Consider the following 19,993-nt stretch of genomic DNA (forward strand, 5'->3'; position numbering starts at 1 on the left):
TCTTCATCCTTTATTTGAAGTGTTGCAACCTGTCTAACAATGAATATTGTTGTGGAAACCAATATTAGTTGTAGAATGTTTATGATTTTGTCATTGTAAGAATATTTTCATTATAATTCATTAAGAAGCAGAGATTCTAATTATGGATGATGAATACCTTTTTGAGAGTTGAACTTGACCTTGAACATGCTGAGATTGCTACAAAATGGTGATAAGAAGGTGAAATAAGAGGGCAAAAAGGATAGTAAAAAAGAAACAATTTGAGACTTCAACAATAAGATACCTAGTCATAGCCATGCTTTCAATGGGGGGATGTTTTCTTCAATTAGGTGGATAGGATAGGGGGTGTTTCCTTTGTTGTAGGTTATATTTTGTTTTTGGATATGTTCTATATTGCTCCATGACTTTTTGGAGAAACTGCAACCCCAAACCTCACATCCATAAAAAATAACATGAATGATTGAGAGTAATAAGGTGGTCCATAGTTGAATGATATCTCCTATACCCAACTTGGCCTTTAACTCTTACACCATGGCCTTTTAGCTATAGAATCTTCTTTTCCAAAAATAATTATGTACAACTTGGCTAAAGTGTGTCCAATCATAATGGTCCTATAATCATAGGGAATACTTTTATCCTTGCTTTTAAATATAGGCATAATGCAGCTTTGTGTCCAAGGCTCAAGGAATCCTTCTTCACTACCAAATTGAAGAGCTTGTGTATGTTAGGGATGAGGATAGGCCTGCCCATTTTTTAATATGACACCAAATTAAATAATAAACCAAATATGTTGACAAAGTGAAGCAATCGAGGAATCCAACGACATGGAAGAATCGAGAGGAGAGTGGTTGTACATGAACCTTATTTAGTGCTTCTTACATATAGATGCATTGGTGTGCTTAGGGTGTGAAAACATATCATTTAGTTTATTTTTATTTTGCATGGATAAAAGAAATGCACCAATACACCATAAATATGAGTACATCGATAAGATTTTGTTATTTTGAAAAATAAAATTGATATTGTATAAAAATGGCTAAAACCCATTTAATGATATGATAGAAGGATGCACTCACATGCTTAGAATTTAAAAGTTCATTGGTCATAAAATGTTGTTCTAGTGCATTGAAGATGGAAATGCAACAATGTGTCCATTTTGTAAGTACACAATGAGTTTTCATATTTTTTAACTAAAACTAATTGTATCAAAATGGTTGTCTTATTTAATGTATCTTATATACTTCTACACCAACATGCTTATGGTTTAATGATGCAATAACAAGTTTTTTAATCACAAACAATAAAATAATCTCTAGTGCACTCATAGAGCAGACACATCGGTGCTCCTTTTACGAGAGTATGTTGCTAAGTTTTTGTAAATTTTTATAACAACTTATATTGTATAACAAAATGCCTAAATCTACACATAGGGCATAAAACATTCGATAATTAAATACATTATAAAAGCATTCCTAATGTGAAAATCATTGGTTCAAAAACCCCATAGTTATAGCTAACAAAATAAAACAAAATGTATAAACTTTAATGGTTGCATTTGATATAATAATGCACCAATATACTTGACATTTTAAAATAAAATACATCACAAGCATGTTTAAAACTCATTCAAATTGATATTTTATTATAAAAATCCTAATAAACTTTAATATACATATTTCTTAAATACACTAATATACCATATACATAAACATATTAATTGACTTAATTAATATTAATTGCATCATTCAAAAAAACCTCTATTGAAATCTTCAACCACTATTTCTTAAATACACTAATGTACCATCTATATGTGAGCACAAGATACACTTAAACACATCATTTAAGAAAAAAAAAAAAAACTTATCATAGAATCTCCTTTTCACTGTAAACAAAAACAAAAAAATTTCCCCAAAAAAATCTTCATAAAAGGTAATTCCTTTGTATTATTCAGTGAAGAGACACAAAAAAATTATCCCAAGATACTCACAATGCAATCAAACAAAGCCATATAACAAGAATCTTATCATGTACTCACAAGTATCTATTTCCATGGAGTCATATACATATGATCGTATCTTTTTTCTTTTTTCCATGGAGTGATATACATATGATCGTATTCAGAAGAAAATTATTGAAAGTCCTTAGGAGGTTGCTTTTCAACACCATTTGAGAGTGATATAATATCAATTGTTTAACCTTTTAGATATTATTTCTTTGTTTTTTCATCTTTTTAAATGATGAGCCCTTCATTCTCTTCCTCAACTTTTTAATTTTTTTTGTTTTGTTTTGGTTTATTATATTCTTGAAGACTTCCTCCCCTGTAGATGGGTGACGAATTTGATAAGGATGATGACTATAAAATTAAAATTTCTTCATCTTCAAAAAAGGATGATGACTATAAAATTAAAATTTCTTAATCTTCTTTGTCTTTTTTTAAAGAGTATATTAATTATTAAAATTTTAATAATATAAAATTATTTATTTAATTGTTAATTATTTTTAAAATAAATTTATTTATTTATTTGTATAAATATTATTCTAAAAACATATAGATATTTAAACATCTAATTTCAAAAATATGCATTAGGCGTATTAAAAAAAACAAACATATTGAAGATTCATTTTAATAGTATATGAGTTCATGAATAATGGTATGAGTTTATGAATAGAGGCATAGTTTATGAATAGAGGCATTGAGAAGAGATATGATTATTATTTTTTTGGGTTCTAAGTTTTTAATCTATTTTTATTATTGTGTAAAGTTTAAAAAGTTTATTTTAGTTTTTATTTATTTAGTTAATTAATATTTTTATTATTGTGTAAAGTTTAAAAAGTTTATTTTAGTTTTTATTTATTTAGTTAATTAATATGTTTGTGATGTGTGGAAATTTTTTATAGTGTAAAAAATTGTAATATAAAAGTATTTATGTCATTAAAATTATTTGAGAATGGTATTTAGATTCAGTGTTGATAATATCGGTATCGGGAAAATATCGGCGAGGGTCCAGAAAATATCTTATCGGCAATATCGGCGAAAATATCGGCAAATATCGGCAAGCATAAAAAATGCATAATATATTCATTTTTTTTCAGATTTTTAAACATATAAAGCAATAACAACATGAAATAAACACATTGGCACATAAATATGAAGAAAACATTGATATATATGATGTCAAATAGAAATGATACATCAAAGGCGATACCAATTCTTGCTGATCCCTGATAGTTGTCCATTCAAGGACTCAAATGTGGAGAACCAATACAAAATAACATCACATATATAAAAGTATCTCATCATCATGAGTTATATGTAGCATAACAAATAAAACTAGCAGTTATCTATCTGAAATCACTGCCCTCTCCCCCTTTTACGGGAAAACATGATGGGTTGTTTGCCAGGCCTGCCCCTAGTAGTAGGAGGCCCTGACCCTGCCTCTACACCTAATGTAAAATAATGAGTGCTAGGTATGGGGGTATGCTCTCCTATATCTATAGCAGATGGTGTTGATGCTGATGCTCCCGCAGTGTCCTCCTCCTCCTGCTCCTCCTCTGAGTGCTACTGCTCCTCTGACTTCGAGTCCTCCTCTTGTTGCCCCTGCTCTAATGGATCATCTGCCACTGGCTCTAACCATGAAGGTGACTCCTCCAAGAGGGGCTCCTCAGACTCCACCCTCCACAGAGACAATACATCAATATTTTCTAAGCTAAGTCACATGACACGAGGACACGAGACACGGAGGACACGTAAATACGAGTATTCAATAAGAAACGCAACGACCTGGAAACAAGACATGGGGGACACGTTTTATATATATATATATATATATATATATATATATATATATATATATATATATATATATATACCGAAATATAGTTTTTTATCCATATTAAATTGCAGGTTGCAGCTTATCTAATCAAATTAAAATATAATTACTTCTCAAAGTTCATAGTTCACTTAAAAAAAAAAAATAGAATCAAAATTTACTATTTAGAAATTAGAATGTGATATGCTTGGTCTTGATTCTTGAATATTCAATGTTCATGTACAACTTACAAGCACATAAGAAAATAACTAAAGTCTAATCCTATTGATTTCCTCTTCCCCTCTTGCAAGAAAATGCCACAGCTTTCCCTTTCCCTCTAGATGTAGATGTTGATGCTGGTGGAGTTGACAGTGGAGTTTGCTATGCTCTAGAAGTTGAAGAACTAGAAGTAGGAGCTATAGGAGGTAGACCACGTCCTCTACTGGTGGCAGGGGTAGCCTGGGCAGGTGGTGTCACCGGGAAACATTACAATCTCCCAATCCTGAAATCCTAAAAAACTGATAACTCTGCTGCATTTTGAATGAAAACTAAAATTCTACTTTCTCCATATGAAATCCAATGAGGTCGGAACCACTCTCAAACATCCTGAGTCATTTCATGGTAATGTTAAAAATTTAAGTGAAAGGATGAAAATGAAGATTAAGGAGAATGTCACTTTTACTTTAAGAATTTAACATTACCATGAATAGCATATCAATACTAGGGCCTAGAACGCTCAAACCCTCCTTGGCAGCAACCACATAGCTCTCCCCTTCCTTCTCCAGCAATCAAAAATGAAAATGATATGAAAAAAAACCAAAATCGGATTTTTATAGGCCATGCGGAAATTTTTTACAGTCACCGGGCGATATTTTCGATCGTCGCGCGATATTTTCGGAAATATCGGCGATATTTTGGAAATATCGCGATATTTTGTCGGCGATATTTCGGCTCGCCGAAAATATCGCGATATTTCCGAATATCGCCGATATTTCAGCGATATTATCAACACTGTTTAGATTAGGCTACTAGAATTTTCAAAATGGTTAAGTTTTTGGTGTCTTTTTTAAATATTTTAAGTTTTAAATTTTGATCATTTTATAGAAAGAAATCTTTAAATTGTAATCATGCTAGTAAGATTGACTTAAAAAGTAAAGGACATGGGGTGAGTTTTGATCCAGTTATGCATGCACGAGGCATCCAACTATTTTTAATATAATATCTCTAGGTGCAACCACACATTCAACTACTACCCCAAGGTGGCCTCATGGCTCCAAGATAAGCCCTCATATGAATTGAACATTTGCCAACAATGAAAAACTCCTTGTGGATTTCAATAGTTATGAGCAAAAGATAAAACGAGGACATGGGTGTGGGTTTTGATCCACTTATGTGTGCACATGGGTGTGAGACCATTTAATATAATCTCTTTGGGTGTAACCACACATTCGACCACTACCTCAAGGTGACCCTGTGATTTTAGTGTAAGCCCTCATGGAAGCTTAACCTTACCCAATGGTGAAAAACTCCGTATGTTCCATCATTGGATCCAACCCCCTTGGGCTTTATAAATTAAAGGACACGAGGGATGAGCTTTGATTCACTTATGTGTGCATGGGTTACAAGGCCGTTAATATAATACCTCCAGTTGCAACCACGAGTTCAACCACTACCTCAGGATGCCTCCATGGCTTTAGGCCAGGGCCACATGGGAATTATGTAGATCTTAGAAGTTATTCCTATGTTAATGGTAGAGTTACTGGCGGTTAATGAGACAATAAAGAGTCATTTAATCCATCTTGTAATCTACAATTTTAATGGACCATGGTTAATTTATGTAGCGCTTATTAATTGAATTGTTATTAAGTAGGTCAAATCTTTCAAAGTCAACATTTGTTATAGCAATTTCATCATTGCTTTTTCTAAAGTACAAAAGAGTGAGCATTGCCCATGGAAACAATACGATGAAATGGGGTAGTATTAGTATTTTCCCAAATCTTGATCTATGGAGTTAAAACTAGTGATAATAACTCTCTTTCTAGAATTGTGACACCTCTTTCATTACCCTAAATTTTGTAATGTAATTAAGAACATATAGTGTTGGGGTGCTAGCATTGACGTTATGATGTCAAACTCTATTATATGATGTAATGGTTGGTTTTTTTTTAAACAAAACAGCTAGAATTTAAGAAATGAGACAACCAATGGATTATGATGCCTTGCGGAGGAGGAAAAATATATCTTGGGTGAATATTTCCCTTTGATGTGATGGTTAGTCTTCCCATGGAACTAAAAGGTTAGGAAGATGAAGGGTCAAGGGGTGTTTAAAAAATGAAAGAGAAAATCCATTTAACAACTTTTTTCTTTTTTCCTTTTTGTTGTGAGCATTACTCCATTATTCTTCTCATACACTCATTTTTCCCTCTCTCGCTCATAAATTTTAATATGCATGTGAATTGCTCGCAACTTGTGTAACATGAATTGAATGTGTTGTAGTTCTTTTTCCTTGGATTGGATGGTTTTGAGGATTAGGAGTTATCTTGTTTGTCTGTGGCACAGAGAGCACTTGAGAAGGGAGGGTCAAGGGACTACAAAGTTCAAAGAAGGACTCCCTTGTGTTGTGCAAACTTGCATTGTCATTTGTGAATGTCTATGGGCTTGTTCAAAGAACAAAAAGGTTGAACATTGAGATTCTTTCCTATGTATGGAGGAGAGCGACCTTCACTTTTTTATTAAATATGGTCTGAAAACTATGTGCTAAATCCCTGAGTTTAGTTTTTCCTTCGAGGAATTAAGATTTGGCTCGAGGACGACCAACTATGAGAAAGAATACAATATAGCTAAACCTATGGTTGGGCGGAGACTGTCTCACTCTTCTTCAATTCTAGATTGCAAAAGATTTGACTTAAGGTAAGTATCTCTTATGCATGATTATTTGATTGCTCTTTTCAACAAGCTTATATGTACATGGTGTCCTTCAACAAAATTATAATAGTTGTAACTATTATACTATTTGACTATATCTTTTTATATGTTAAATTTTGTAACAATGCTAGTTGAGGAAGATAAGATTCATAAATTCTTCTTTAAGCAGTTCATGCTAGCATTTCTACTATAAATATTCTTCTAGGAGGTTTTAAAAGCTTAAAATTGGGCCATATTGAGGGGAAATCCTACTAATCCTCTAGTCCAATTTTTAGATCTTGGGTCACAAATTTTTAGGAAATATTATCACATGAAGTTGGGCTTCCTAAATGCATCTTTAAAAAGGTCATGTTGGGATTTTCTACTATAGCTTTTCTTCTAGGAGGTTCGAGAAGCTAAAACTTGGAACATAGTGAGGTGAAATATCATTGATCGTTTGATCCAACTTTCAAATATTGGGTCGCAATATTCTAGAAGATATGATTAGAGGAAGTTGAGCTTCCTAGATGCTCCTAAAATCATGCATCAAACATGTCATAGTGTCATTTCTGCTATAACTTTTATGTTATGATGTTCTATACATTGAAACTTGGACTAAAATGAGGGGAATTCCTCTTGATCATCTGGTCCAATCTTTTAGATATTGGTTCATGATATTTTTGGAGATATAATAAGAGGAAATCAAGCTTCGTGGATGCTTCTAAAATCATGCATCAAACAGGCCATGTTGGCATTTTTGTTATAACTTTTCATCTGGGAGGTTTTAGAGGTTGAAACTTGGACCATAGTGAGGGAAACTCACATTGATCATCTGGTTCAATTTTCAAAACTTGGAATGCTATAATTTAGGAGATATTCCCTAAATAAGTTGTTATATTAGTTTGCATTTAAAGTGTTTGAATAAATGCATAAATGGTGTTGGGAAAAATATTGGGAGGGGGGGTTAATCAGTAATTTAAAAACTCACAAATTTTCTTTTCTGAAATGTATACACAACTTTCTAATATGGTTTTGAGGTATGTTTTTCTCATTGATATTTATCTAATTGATGAAGATGCTTTGATGAATGAGTTGATGAAAAATAACAGGTAGCATAGGTTCAAGGAAGGCATTAGTCTTGCATAATATAATGCATTTTTGTCATTCTCGTTGCTGAATTTTGCTACTTTTAAGATCTTTTGGTCTTAGTTATTAATGTCATATCTATCATTTGATGTAAAGGTCATGTGGAGACCTATGATGTAATAATTTTCATATTCAGTCATGTATGGACTTTTGAGGTCATGTCAAATATGTAATCCCACTTGATTGGGTGCTTGAGTCAAATATGTATACCCACTTGATTGGGTGCTTGAGTCAAATATGTATACCCACTTGATTGGGTGATTGATGTAAGTATTAGTCCTTGGTGATAGAAAGTTCATACTCAGTTGAGTTCTAGAGTCATGTTCTTCACTTGAAAATCTTTCTGAAGATTCAACATGTTCTCAAGGGGAACATGGACAGTACAGTGCAACTCAGATCCAAATGGGGAGCTTTGGTCTGCGCTTTGCCCTTGATTTCAAAGGGGGAGACTATGTTTGTGTTTGAATGATGGTTATTTGATGTATCTAACACGTTTCTACAGGTTGAGGTGATCAACACCAACATGGTTTCCATCAAATCCAAAGGCGGGATTGTTGGCATTATGATGCATCTGTTGTCCTTGATGGAAACTCACTTCTAACCAAACAAGTATATGGTAACTAGATGCATCCACAGGTCAGTTAAGAGGTGAAAAAATGATGGAAAAAAAATACCAGAATGATGGGTCAAAGGTTTACAGATCATAATAAAAAGTTTGATACAGGTGAATACACGTGGGTTTGTCAAGGCCAAGTCGTGTATACATGCAAGTTTGGTGAAGAAAAGTAGTGTATGGTTTTTGTACCATGGTATTCTAAATACCAGGGATCATTACCATGGTATTGGCCCATAGTAATGAGCGCGACAACAAATATTGATTGCATCAAAGACTACCACTAACACTAGTGTAGTTTTGACATGTGGTATTGGATAAGGGATAAACTATATAAAAAGGTGAAGATCAAAGTGCTAAGTGTGCAAGTGAAAGGGTTTTTTATGAATACTTCAATCTGAAGTATATTTGCATTGCAAGGGCCATAATTGTCACATTGATCCGAAATAATTATGCACCGATGAATACAATGATGGATCAGGATCATGAGACCTAAAATAACTTTTTCATTGTATGATCTGCTCATGGATTGAATAGATCTAAGTAATGACGCATGTTTTTACCTTTGAATATTATGATCTGGGTCCTTCTGAAGTTCTGAAGAGCTACACAATTTTAGATCAAAATGTGCATATCTATACGTTGGTTGGTCTCGGGAAAAGTGTGTATACATGCGGGTTCGCTTCTTCATGGTCACGTATATAAAGTAAGGATTTATGTTCACAAATTACTGATCAACCTTATCATTGTTGTTGCTTCTCTGTTTTTTGTCAATAATGTCCTCATGTTGATCTGGGTTGAGTGATAATGTCTTAAGTAGAACTGATTGAAGTTGAATTTTCTTACATGATTGGTTGAAAAGATTTATTGATGTTGCTGACTATATGAGGGTTTTGTAAGCTAACAGAATATTTCAGAATATCTCTGGTCAAACTCTATGTCTAATTCAGAATTGCAAGTTTTTAGTTTTTCATATATCAAGATCTATATGCAGGTTTCTTTACAGAAAAGCATGTATACACGCAGGTTGCCTGAAGTCAAGTAGCGTATACATTTTTGGCATTTGAATGATTAGGGTTGCAGTTGATTTTGTGTGTTGAAGCAGTATTCTGAGTTTAGATCTGTGTACTGGTTACAGTGATATGCCTATTCCAGTTGATTGATTTAGTTTTGATTAAGTGTTAGTTGATTGGGTTTTAGTGAATGGTTGATTCAGTTGTGTCAGAGATTGATGATTGTATTACAGTGATGAGTTACAGTTTGATTGTTGAGCTTAAGTGTTGATATTGGATCCAGTGTGAAAATTCATGAAATGTGGTCCATGGATGTTGCTGAGGGTTGGAGCCTTTAGTGAGGAAGTCGAAGTTTCCTACCAATATTATTTGGTGATCAGATTAGGGGGTTGGAGCTCCCTTCCAGTAGGAGATGGAGAACGAGTGAAGGTTTTAGCCTTCAACAAGTGGGTGCCTGTGTACTGGTATGAGTCTACACCAATACAAGAATGTAAGAAGTTTTTTTTATATTAATAAGTTTTGAAGAATAAGACGACAACAACGATGATTTTCTCCCACATTGGGTTTCCATCTTAAATCTTGGTGTTCATGTGTGTTATTTATGTGTGATACTTTATTTTGTTCTTACTGCAGTTGTTTATTGCTTATCAAATGCCTGATAAATCTCTTACATTCTGGTTCAAGTTTAATAGATAAAGAATTAGTTGTTTTACAAGTTTACTGAGCATACACTAGTTTCTTTTATTATGGTATTTCCTGTGTCAAGTTCACGAACCACACATTCTTGTGATCGGAATACCACCTCATTTCCTTGATCACACATTTGGCTAACACTCAACAAGTTATGCTTTAATCCATCAACATACATAACATTTTTTTTTCTCAATCTGGCTACTTCTATTATTGATACAAAAAAGTTACAGCAAGGCCGTGGCCTTGAGAGTTCTGCCCTGTGAATGGCATATTACAAAAAGCTCATGAGGTCAAAACAGTGTGAACCTTCATCAGTAAGTTGACTTCATCTTCGACACAACACAGATTTGAACAAAGCGGAGACAATACATTGGACAAACATGCCACAGTGCTGAGTGTAAGCGACACATGGACGGACATAGACCTGAGACAAACAGTAACTGCACGAAACAATACATAATCATGATAAGTATAAACGACACATTGACAGTCAGAGACCTGGGACAAACCGTAGCTGCGAAAACAAAACATAGTCATGATGTATCAGTCATCATCAGTGGTATAAGGCTCCTCGACGACTCTGCATCCATATTGAAGAGAGTCCTCCGAGTCTAAATGTGGAGCCATCGAGCCTATGGGAACGCCACGAACAGGCGCGCTTGGGCCTGCAGGAACGGCCGGGTCCAGCATCGAAGCACTCCCCATGACAGGGCGCAGATTATCCACTGGATTCACATTCCTCTGTTCGGCAAGTGCTTCAGGATGGGCGGCTCCCAGCTCCCTGCTCTCTTCACATTTTTCTATGGTGACAGAGACTATGAAAGTGGAATTAGCGAGAGACCATGGAATTCGATAGCGCACAGTGGGATGAGCAGCATGCTCACATTCGTCCCTCCCAATTCTTCCACGACCCCTGCCTCTTCCGCCTCTTGTGACCAGTGGACTGCTCCACCCAAGTTCCAGAGTTTCTGAAGACCGCTGAGAGGCTGCTCGGCCACTAGAGCCACCTCGTTTACTCAATAACCTGGGCCTTTCGCGCGGCATTGCAGCGTTCAGAGGGTGAATGCAAATAGAAGAGTGCTCTGAACGAGACAACAACAGAACATCAGATGGATCATATGAACCTGGCGCAATAACGTGCCCTTGTTCGCTAGCAGAGAGACTCAGAAAAACGTACAGCGCTGCAATCCAAAGAGCTGCAAAGGAATGCAACAAAGCCGCGGTAGTAGTGCGCTTATGGAGCGCCATGGCACTGTTAACCTTGCAACGGATGGACGAAGTTAATGTCTTCATAAATGAACTTGTGCGAGCCCAACTCGCCTGACCAGCATTAATACTCGTGGCGCATGGGGGCTGACACCTGCCCATGTGATACGCCTTCCACATAACCATTAACCTATTAACCACCCGCATCCGGGGGTGAGTGATCCTGATGCACCAGGGATGTGCATTCCTGTTTGAGCTGATGATCATCTGCTTCTTCGAGGGGGGCTGAGAATTGAAGAAGTTATTGGTTTACTCCTTGATTGGCCAGTCTGTCTGCGACTTTGTTGGTCGTTCGTCTAACATGCTTGAAGGTGATGCTTCGGGGATTTCTCAGCCTTTCCTCCAGTAGTTCCAATCTGCTGAGCAACCTCCAGCTGGAGGCGATCTTAGCTGCGGAAGTGCCTGCTTGGATTTTGGTCGCTGCTGTGATTAGGATAAGCGAGTCTCCCTCGAATTCTAGGGGGAAGAAGTTCTTTTGTTCTGCAATGCAGATCCCTTTCCAGAGTCCTTCCAGCTCAGCTGCATTATTAGTGTCTTTGCCAATTGATCCATAATAGATATGCAGAGTTGTGCCCAGGTGGCTCCTGAAGATTCCACCAAATCCCATCGGTCCGGGATTACCCTTAGCAGCCCCATCAAAGTTCAACTTGAATGAGTTGGTTGCAGGGGGGGACCAGTTGAGGGGCGAGGCAGAGCTAGAGGCTGGATTGGCTTTGATCTGAGCTAGAAAGGATAGATCCAGATTCCAGGCTTTTAGGATGAGGCATTCCTGTGGAGTGTCTGGCGCATCCGTATCCTTCCAGTTTCTGATGGCCAAAGTTTCTTGAAGATATTGTTTCAGGAGGAGCCACAGTGCATTGATTGGCCGGCTGATGTTGTTGAAGATTCTGCTATTTCTTTCTTTCCAAAGGATCCAGTAGAGGAAGCCCGGGATTAGATTCCACAGTGAGTTTAGTAGCGGGCTTTTAAAAGGTTGCTTTGTCCATGTACGAATGGTTTCTGTGATGTCTCCCATTCGATTTTCTGATCTCCTATTACAGTGATCAATTCTCTCCCATAGTTGGGTTGCCAGTGGACACGTCTCCATTAAATGTCTGATGGATTCAGAGTGGAGATTGCAGTTGGGGCATCTTAATGGGCCAATAAATCCTCTTTTTTGTAGGTTATCCCAGGTAAGGATGCGTCTTTTGCTTAGAAGCCATAAAAAAGTGGAGATCTTGGGCCATATGCCTGGTTGCCAGACTCTTTCCCATAGTGGATCCTTTTCTGTTTGGGAGACTGAGTAGCGAAGCTGGTGAGCTTCCTTGGTTGTGAACATTCCTTTTGGCGTATGACCCCATCTCAGTTTGTCCTCCAGTTGTGAGCATTTGATTCTCCTGTAATTTAGTTCCTGCTCTATTTCTGTATACGTTTCCCCATGCCAATCAGGTTGCCAAGTGCTTGCTGGTTTCCAAATTTGGAAGTCTTGGACCGTGTGCTGCTGCCAGAATTGATGGACGAGGATTCGATTTGCTTGTTGCATGGTAACCTGCCAGATTGGCTTGTGGAAGAGAGTGGCTAGTTTTGGAAGTTGTTGCCACGAGTCCTCCCAGAACCTTGTTGTGGTACCAGAGTGAATTTCCCAAAAACTGTGTTCTTGAATGAAGGTGCTATGGAGCTTGGCGGCGTTCCATATCAGAGAACCTTGTGTTGTAGTGCTGATTCTAATGAGATCATTCCATTGGCTGCCTGGAGCGTATTTTTCTTGCCAAAGCTTTGCCCAGGGTGTATGTGGTTTGGAAATCCAGTTCCACCAAATACGTGCTCCCATAGTATTGTTGCTTTGCAGAGGATCCCTTAGTCCAAGCCCGCCTTCTATTTTTGTTCGGCAAACTTCCTTCCAGTTGACAAGAGCCCATTTCCTGTTATGCCCAGAGGAGCCCCACAGAAAGTTTCACTGAAGATTGCGTATAGCTTTGAGAGCCCATTTTGGCGCTGCAAGGATGGAAAAAAGATACAAAGGCATGGCCTGGAGAATCGATTTGATCAGGATGAGTCGTCCGGCCATATTTAGAGAGCGGAAGGTCCAAGAAGAGAGCCTTGATTCCAGCTTATCAAGGAGAGTTCTCCAAGAAGCGTGTTTGATGGCTGAGTCTAGCAAGGGAGCTCCTAGGTACTTAGAAGGGAACGTGGCAATGGTGAACCCCAAAATACGAGCAATATTCCTTTGAGTGGTGACGGGAGTATTAAAGAAAAAGAGTTGGGACTTTGAAGCGTTGATGGAGGTGCCAGAGGCGTCTGAGAAAAGAGAGAGCAGAGATTTAAAGGCTTTGGCCTCTTGTGAGGAGGGATGACCAAATAACATGGTGTCGTCTACGAACTGCTGATGGGATAGGGGATTATGACCATGAAGGGAGATACCTTTGAGAGCTTGGGAGGAAATGGCTGATTTGAGGAGTCGACTTAAACCTTCTGCCATGAGGACAAAAAGGAAGGGAGAAAGGGGGTCCCCTTGATGAATACCACGGGAGGGATGGAAAGGCGAGGAGAGGGAGCCATTGAGCAGGACAGAGAAGCTGGGAGAGGAAATGAGATTTAAAATCCATCTAGTCCAGGTGGAATTGAAGCCAAAAGCCAATAACATCTGATGAATTTAATTCCAACTAAGTTTATCAAAAGCTTTGGAGAGGTCCAGCTTTAGAAGCATACCTGGTTTTTTCAGAAGCTTAAGAGAGTGTATTACTTCATTTGATAGGATGATGCCGTCCATAATCTACCGCCCTTCTACATACCCTGTCTGCTCCGGAGAGATGAGTAGAGGAAGGAGAGGTTTGAGCCTGTTTGCCAGTACTTTAGAGATGAGCTTGTAAATGACGTTGCAGAGTGCTATCGGTCTGTATTTGTCAGGCTTATTAGGTTCATCTCCTTTGGGTACTAGTGCTATGAAAGTTTCATTGAGGGAGGGTAGAATCCAGTGCATAGTTCTTGATTCTTCCACTAATTCCCAAACCTCAGTTTTGATGAGCTCCCAAAAATCATGAAAGAAATTGGCAGTGAATCCATCAGGACCAGGAGCTTTGCCATCCTTGAGTTGGGCTATTGCCTCTTCTACCTCCTGTAGTGAAATGGACTTGAGAAGATTGTTGTTATGATCCTCCGTTATGATTTTGGGTATGTGCTGCGTGGTCTTTCTGATGGCGTTATCTCTGTTTCCAGGAGGCTCCCGAAGAATTTCCTAGAAGTAATCTTTGAATTCCTTCTCCATGTCTTCATGCTTTTCTAACCTTTCCCCTTGTTGATTATTTATGAATGCTATGTTATTATGCATTCTTCTTTGGATTGCAGTTCTATGGAAGAATTTTGTATTTTTCTCTCCCTCCTTGAGCCATTGGATTCTGGACTTCTGTCTCCAAAGGATTTCCTCTTGCTTCCTGCGGTCTTCAATTTGATTCCAGAGAATTTGCTCTTGATGCGCTTGCTCCTCCGTCCTACCATCCCTTATGAGAGTTTGTTGGAGTACCATCATTTGTTGTTCCAGCCTTTTTCGATTCTCAAAAATATTGCCAAACTGAGTGCGATTCCAAACTTTGAAGACTTGTTTTAAGTTTTTTAATTTCCATTGGAATTGGAACATTTTGGCGCCTGGTGGCGGGATGAATGATTGCCATGCCTCATTTACTACTGTTTTGAAGTTAGGATGTGAAAGCCAGAAGGCTTCAAATCGGAAAGGTCTATTACTTCTTGTGCCTAGCCTCGACCATTGTAGCATGATTGGCCAGTGATTTGATCCACCTTGTGGCATTATGGAAGCGTGAAAGTCCCCTCCCAGGTGGATGGCGTTGTCCGAGATGAGAAACCGATCGAGTCTAGAGGCGATGTGTTGGGTACCCTTGCGCTTATTAGTCCATGTGAAGACTCCATTGGAGGTTTGAATGTCCATTAGTTGATTATTTTGAATGAATTCTCTTAGTCCGCTGCTGTCATTTTCTAGTCTTGTTCCACCTCCCTGTTTCTCCTCCATTGTCTTGATGATATTGAAATCACCTCCACCAATCCATAGGGGGAACTACCTGTTTGCATTTAGGATGGTAAGAGTATCCAAAAGTTCTAATTTTTATTGAAGAGTCTGCGGAAAATATACATTTGAGAGGTGCCCATCAACATACATAACATTACCAACTTTAACCTTTTCTTTTAGAAAAACAGAACCTTTACCCTTAATGAGAGCAAGTGAGTCATTTCCAAAAGTGACATTCTTTTCTTTCTCTAAAGCATTGTATGAAATAAGTTTATCTTTATCACCTTCCATGTGTTTTGAGCATCTGCTATCAATGTACCATTGATTTTCTTTCCCTTCTGCAAACAATGCTATGCCACAACTTTCAGACTGTAATTCCTTCTTTTTCCATACCTTATAATTTGTTGATATTTGCTCCTTTTGAGATGTTGACTGTTATTTTCTCCTGCATTCATATTCTTCATGTCCAAAGTTATTGAAAATTGAGCATTCAATTTCATCTATAAGAGGTGAGAAGATATTGTAAGGGTTCTTTTGGATGCTTGTCTCATTCCTTTGTTTTGTTGCTTCTCTAGTCATGATAGTTTTGTATGCAACACATTGAGCAACCTTATGACCAAAATTATGACATGAAAAACATTGTCCATTAAAGAAGAAATTTATGTGAGCATAGAATCTTCTGATGTTGTTTACCTTTTAACTGGTGCTTTTGTTGTTGTTCATCCTTGGATTAGATTGAACACGATTTACCTGAGGAATGCCTTTATTCTTTTGTTGAGGACTGAAGCTTTGCTTACTAGCTTTTGTTGCATTACTGAAGCTTTGTTAATTGATTTTTGTTGCATTATTGAAGCTTTTCTGACTCGTTTTTGCTGCATTTAGATAGCTTCCGGTGGTGGCTGAAGAATTTTCTATTTGAGATGTTTCTCCAATGTATCCAAGACCTGTATTCATAAGAGGAGAGTGTTGTACCTTGGTAATTTCATCTAAGGTTTCAGATCCTTTAACAAATCTAAGATTCAGAGTTTTTATTTTCTCAATTTCCTTTCTTAGACTTACTACTTCACATTCTAACATCTCATTATGCTTTTCCTTTTAAAGTTGATCCTTCAAAGTATCTATGGCTACTTTGTTTTCTTCCAAGCAAATTTTGAGTTGAGTATTTTCTTCAAAGAAATATTTTTCCTCTAATGCATCCACAAATTTATCATTTGACTTTTTAGTATTTTTCTCAAAAGCCATGAGTAATTTAAGATCTCAATCAGATTCGCCTTCTTCACTATTTGACAAGCCATCACTATCTTCATGAGTATAATAACTTCTTATACTGTCAAATCATCTCATATTACCTTTTGCAGTATCCTTCCCTTTGTCATGGTTGTCTTTATGAGGACATTTAGCAGCATAATGACCAACTCTACCATAAGAAAAACATTTGAAGGGAAGCTTACCTCTCAACCTTTCGGTGCCCAGTTGAAGTTTCTTTACAAAGATCACCTCATCTTCTTCTGATATGTATCATGATTCCTTGTGTTCTTCCTTTTCTTTTCCTTTTGCAGATGCTTTAAATGCAGCTTATCTGACTTCTGAGGGACCTCCTTTCCTCCTTTCAAAAGAAATCAAGATCCCATGAATTTGAACAACAATAAGAATCTGTAGATCCTGCTTCTCTTCAATGGTAGACACTTTTGACTCAAATTTAGGAGTTAGATATCTCAAGATTTTCTCTACTAAAGTAGTGTCCTTTATTTCTTCACCCAGATTTTTCATGCGATTTACCATCTCATTTATACGTGGAAAGAAACTGGAAATACTTTCATCATTATGCATTATTAGAGTTTCATATTGAATTCTGAGAGTTTGAAGTTTAACACTTTTTACCTTAGTATCGCCTTCATGGCTTTGAATGATTTTGTCCCATATTTTTTTTGTTGTGTTAGCTGCATAACTTTGACAAATATTGATTCTGTCAGACTTCCCAATAATGCATTGAAAACTTTGGCATTGGTTTCATACATCTTATTTTATGTTGTATCTATGGGAACTACAGCTGGATATTGGTAACCTCCTTCCACAATTACCCAAACATTTGCTCCAAGAGACTGAAGATAGGATCTAGTTCTTGTCTTCAAATATATAAAATTATTTCTGTTGAAGAGTGTGGTCTAATAGATGTCGATCCGTCTTGATTGCTCATTTTGGGAGATCTTCCTTCAAGTGATCACGCTTCTTTTAAAGGAGCTTCTCCGATACCAATTATTGGGAAAAATACTGGGGGGAGTGAATCAGTATTTTAAAAAATCACAAATTTTCTTTTCCGAAATGTATATGCGACTTGACAGAACCCAACTAGCATATATACGCGACTGTTGTAAAAGAAACTAGTGTATGCTCAATAAACTTGTAAAACAACTCATTCTTGTTAAACAATTAATTCTCGTAAAAATTGAACTAGAATGTAAGAGATTTATCAGGCATTTGATAAGCTGTAAATAGGTGTAGTGATAATAGAATAAAGTATCACACATAATTAACACACATGAACACCAAGATTTAAGGTGGAAACCCAATGTGGGAGAAAACCACCGATGTTGTCGTCTTAGTCTTCAAAAATTATTAATATCAAAAACTTTCTTACATTATTGTATTGGTGTAGACTCATAATAGTACGCAAGCACCCACCTGTTGAAGACTACAAACCTTCACTCGTTCTGCAAATCCTACTGGAAGGGAGATCCAACCCCTCGATCTGATCACCAGTTGCTACTGGCAGGAAGCTTCGACTTCCTCAGTGCAGGCTCCAACCCTCGGCACCATTCATGGACCATGTTTCATGAATTTTCACATTGGATCCAATATCAACACTTAAGCTCAACAATCAAACTGTAACTCATCACTGTAATACAATCATCAATCTCTGACACAACTGAATCAACCAACCATTGAAACCCAATCAATTGACACTTAATAAAAACTCAACCAATCAACTGGAACAATCAGATCATTGTAACCAAAACACAAATCTAAACTTAGAATACTACTTCAACACACAGAATCAATTGCAACCCTGATCATTCAAATGCCAAAAATGTATACGCTACTTCACTTAAGGCAACCCGCGTGTATACGTGCTTTTCTGTAAAGAAACCCGCTTACAGACCTTAATATACTAAAAAATGAAAATTTGCAATTCTGAATTGACACAGAGTTTGACCAGAGATATTCTGAAATATTTTGTTAGCTTACAGAACCCTCATACATTCAACAACATCAATAATCTTTTCAACCAATCATGTAAGAAAATTCAACTTCACCATTTAATGAATTCTACTTCAGACATTATCACTTAACCCATATCAACATGAGGACATCATTGACAGACAACAGAGAAGCAGCAACACTGATCAGGTTGATCAGTCATTTATGAATAGAAACCCTTACTTTACATACGTGACTTTGAAGAAGCAAACCCGCATGTATACATGCTTTTCCCGAGACTAACCAGCATATAGATCTACAAATTTTGACTTAAAATTGCACAAGTCTTCATAACTTCAGAAAGACCCACATCATAATATTCAAAGACAAAAGCATGCATCATTACTTAGATCTATTCAATCCATGAGAAGATCATACAATGAAAAATTTATTTCAGGTCTCATGATCTTGACCCATCATTATATTCATCGATGCATAATTATTTTGGATCAATGTGACAATTATGGCCCTTGCAATGCAAATATACTTTAGATTGAAGTATTCATCGAAAACCCTTTAACTTGCACACTTAGCACTTTGATCTTCACCTCTTTATATAGTTTAGCCATTATCCAATACCACGGGTCAAAACTACACTAGTGTCGGTGGTAATATTTGACGGGATCAATATTCATTATCACGCTCATTGCTATGGGCCAATACTATGGTAAGGACCCCTCATATTCATAATACCATGGTACAAAAACCATACACTACTTTACTTCACCAAACTCACGTGTATACGTGACTTGGCCTTGACGAACCCGCGTGTATTCACCTATATCAAACTTCTGATTATGATTTGTAAACCCTTGAACCATCATTCTGGTATTTTGTTCCATCATTATGTCACCTCTGAACTTACCTGTGGATGCATCTAGTTACCATATACTTGTTCTGTTACAAGTGAGTTGCCATCAAGGACAACACATGCATCATAATGCCAACAAATGGTTTAATGATTCATTACATACAAATTGTTTGATGTAATGACCCAATTAAAATTTTGTTTTGTGGATGGGAATATTACTTTTATATGCTAGCATTGTTATATGATAGTATATCTATAGTTAATATATGCCTATTTTCATGCAAAAAATTTGAAGAAATGTGTTAAAGGTGTTTTACTATAATTTGCATACAAACAATTTGATAAAGTACCTCAAAGACATAAAACAAAAGTTGCATGATTGAGTGGTATATTTTAGTTAGTGTGTTACAAATGGAATCAGAGTAATGCTTCTTATTTGATTTCATACAAAATGTCTACAAGAAAAATAATACTTAATTGGTT

Source organism: Pinus tabuliformis, chromosome 5_2, assembly GCF_031772625.1.
Source record: "Pinus tabuliformis cultivar Carrire ecotype Pingquan chromosome 5_2, CPIR1, whole genome shotgun sequence".
NCBI lineage: Eukaryota > Viridiplantae > Streptophyta > Pinopsida > Pinales > Pinaceae > Pinus > Pinus tabuliformis.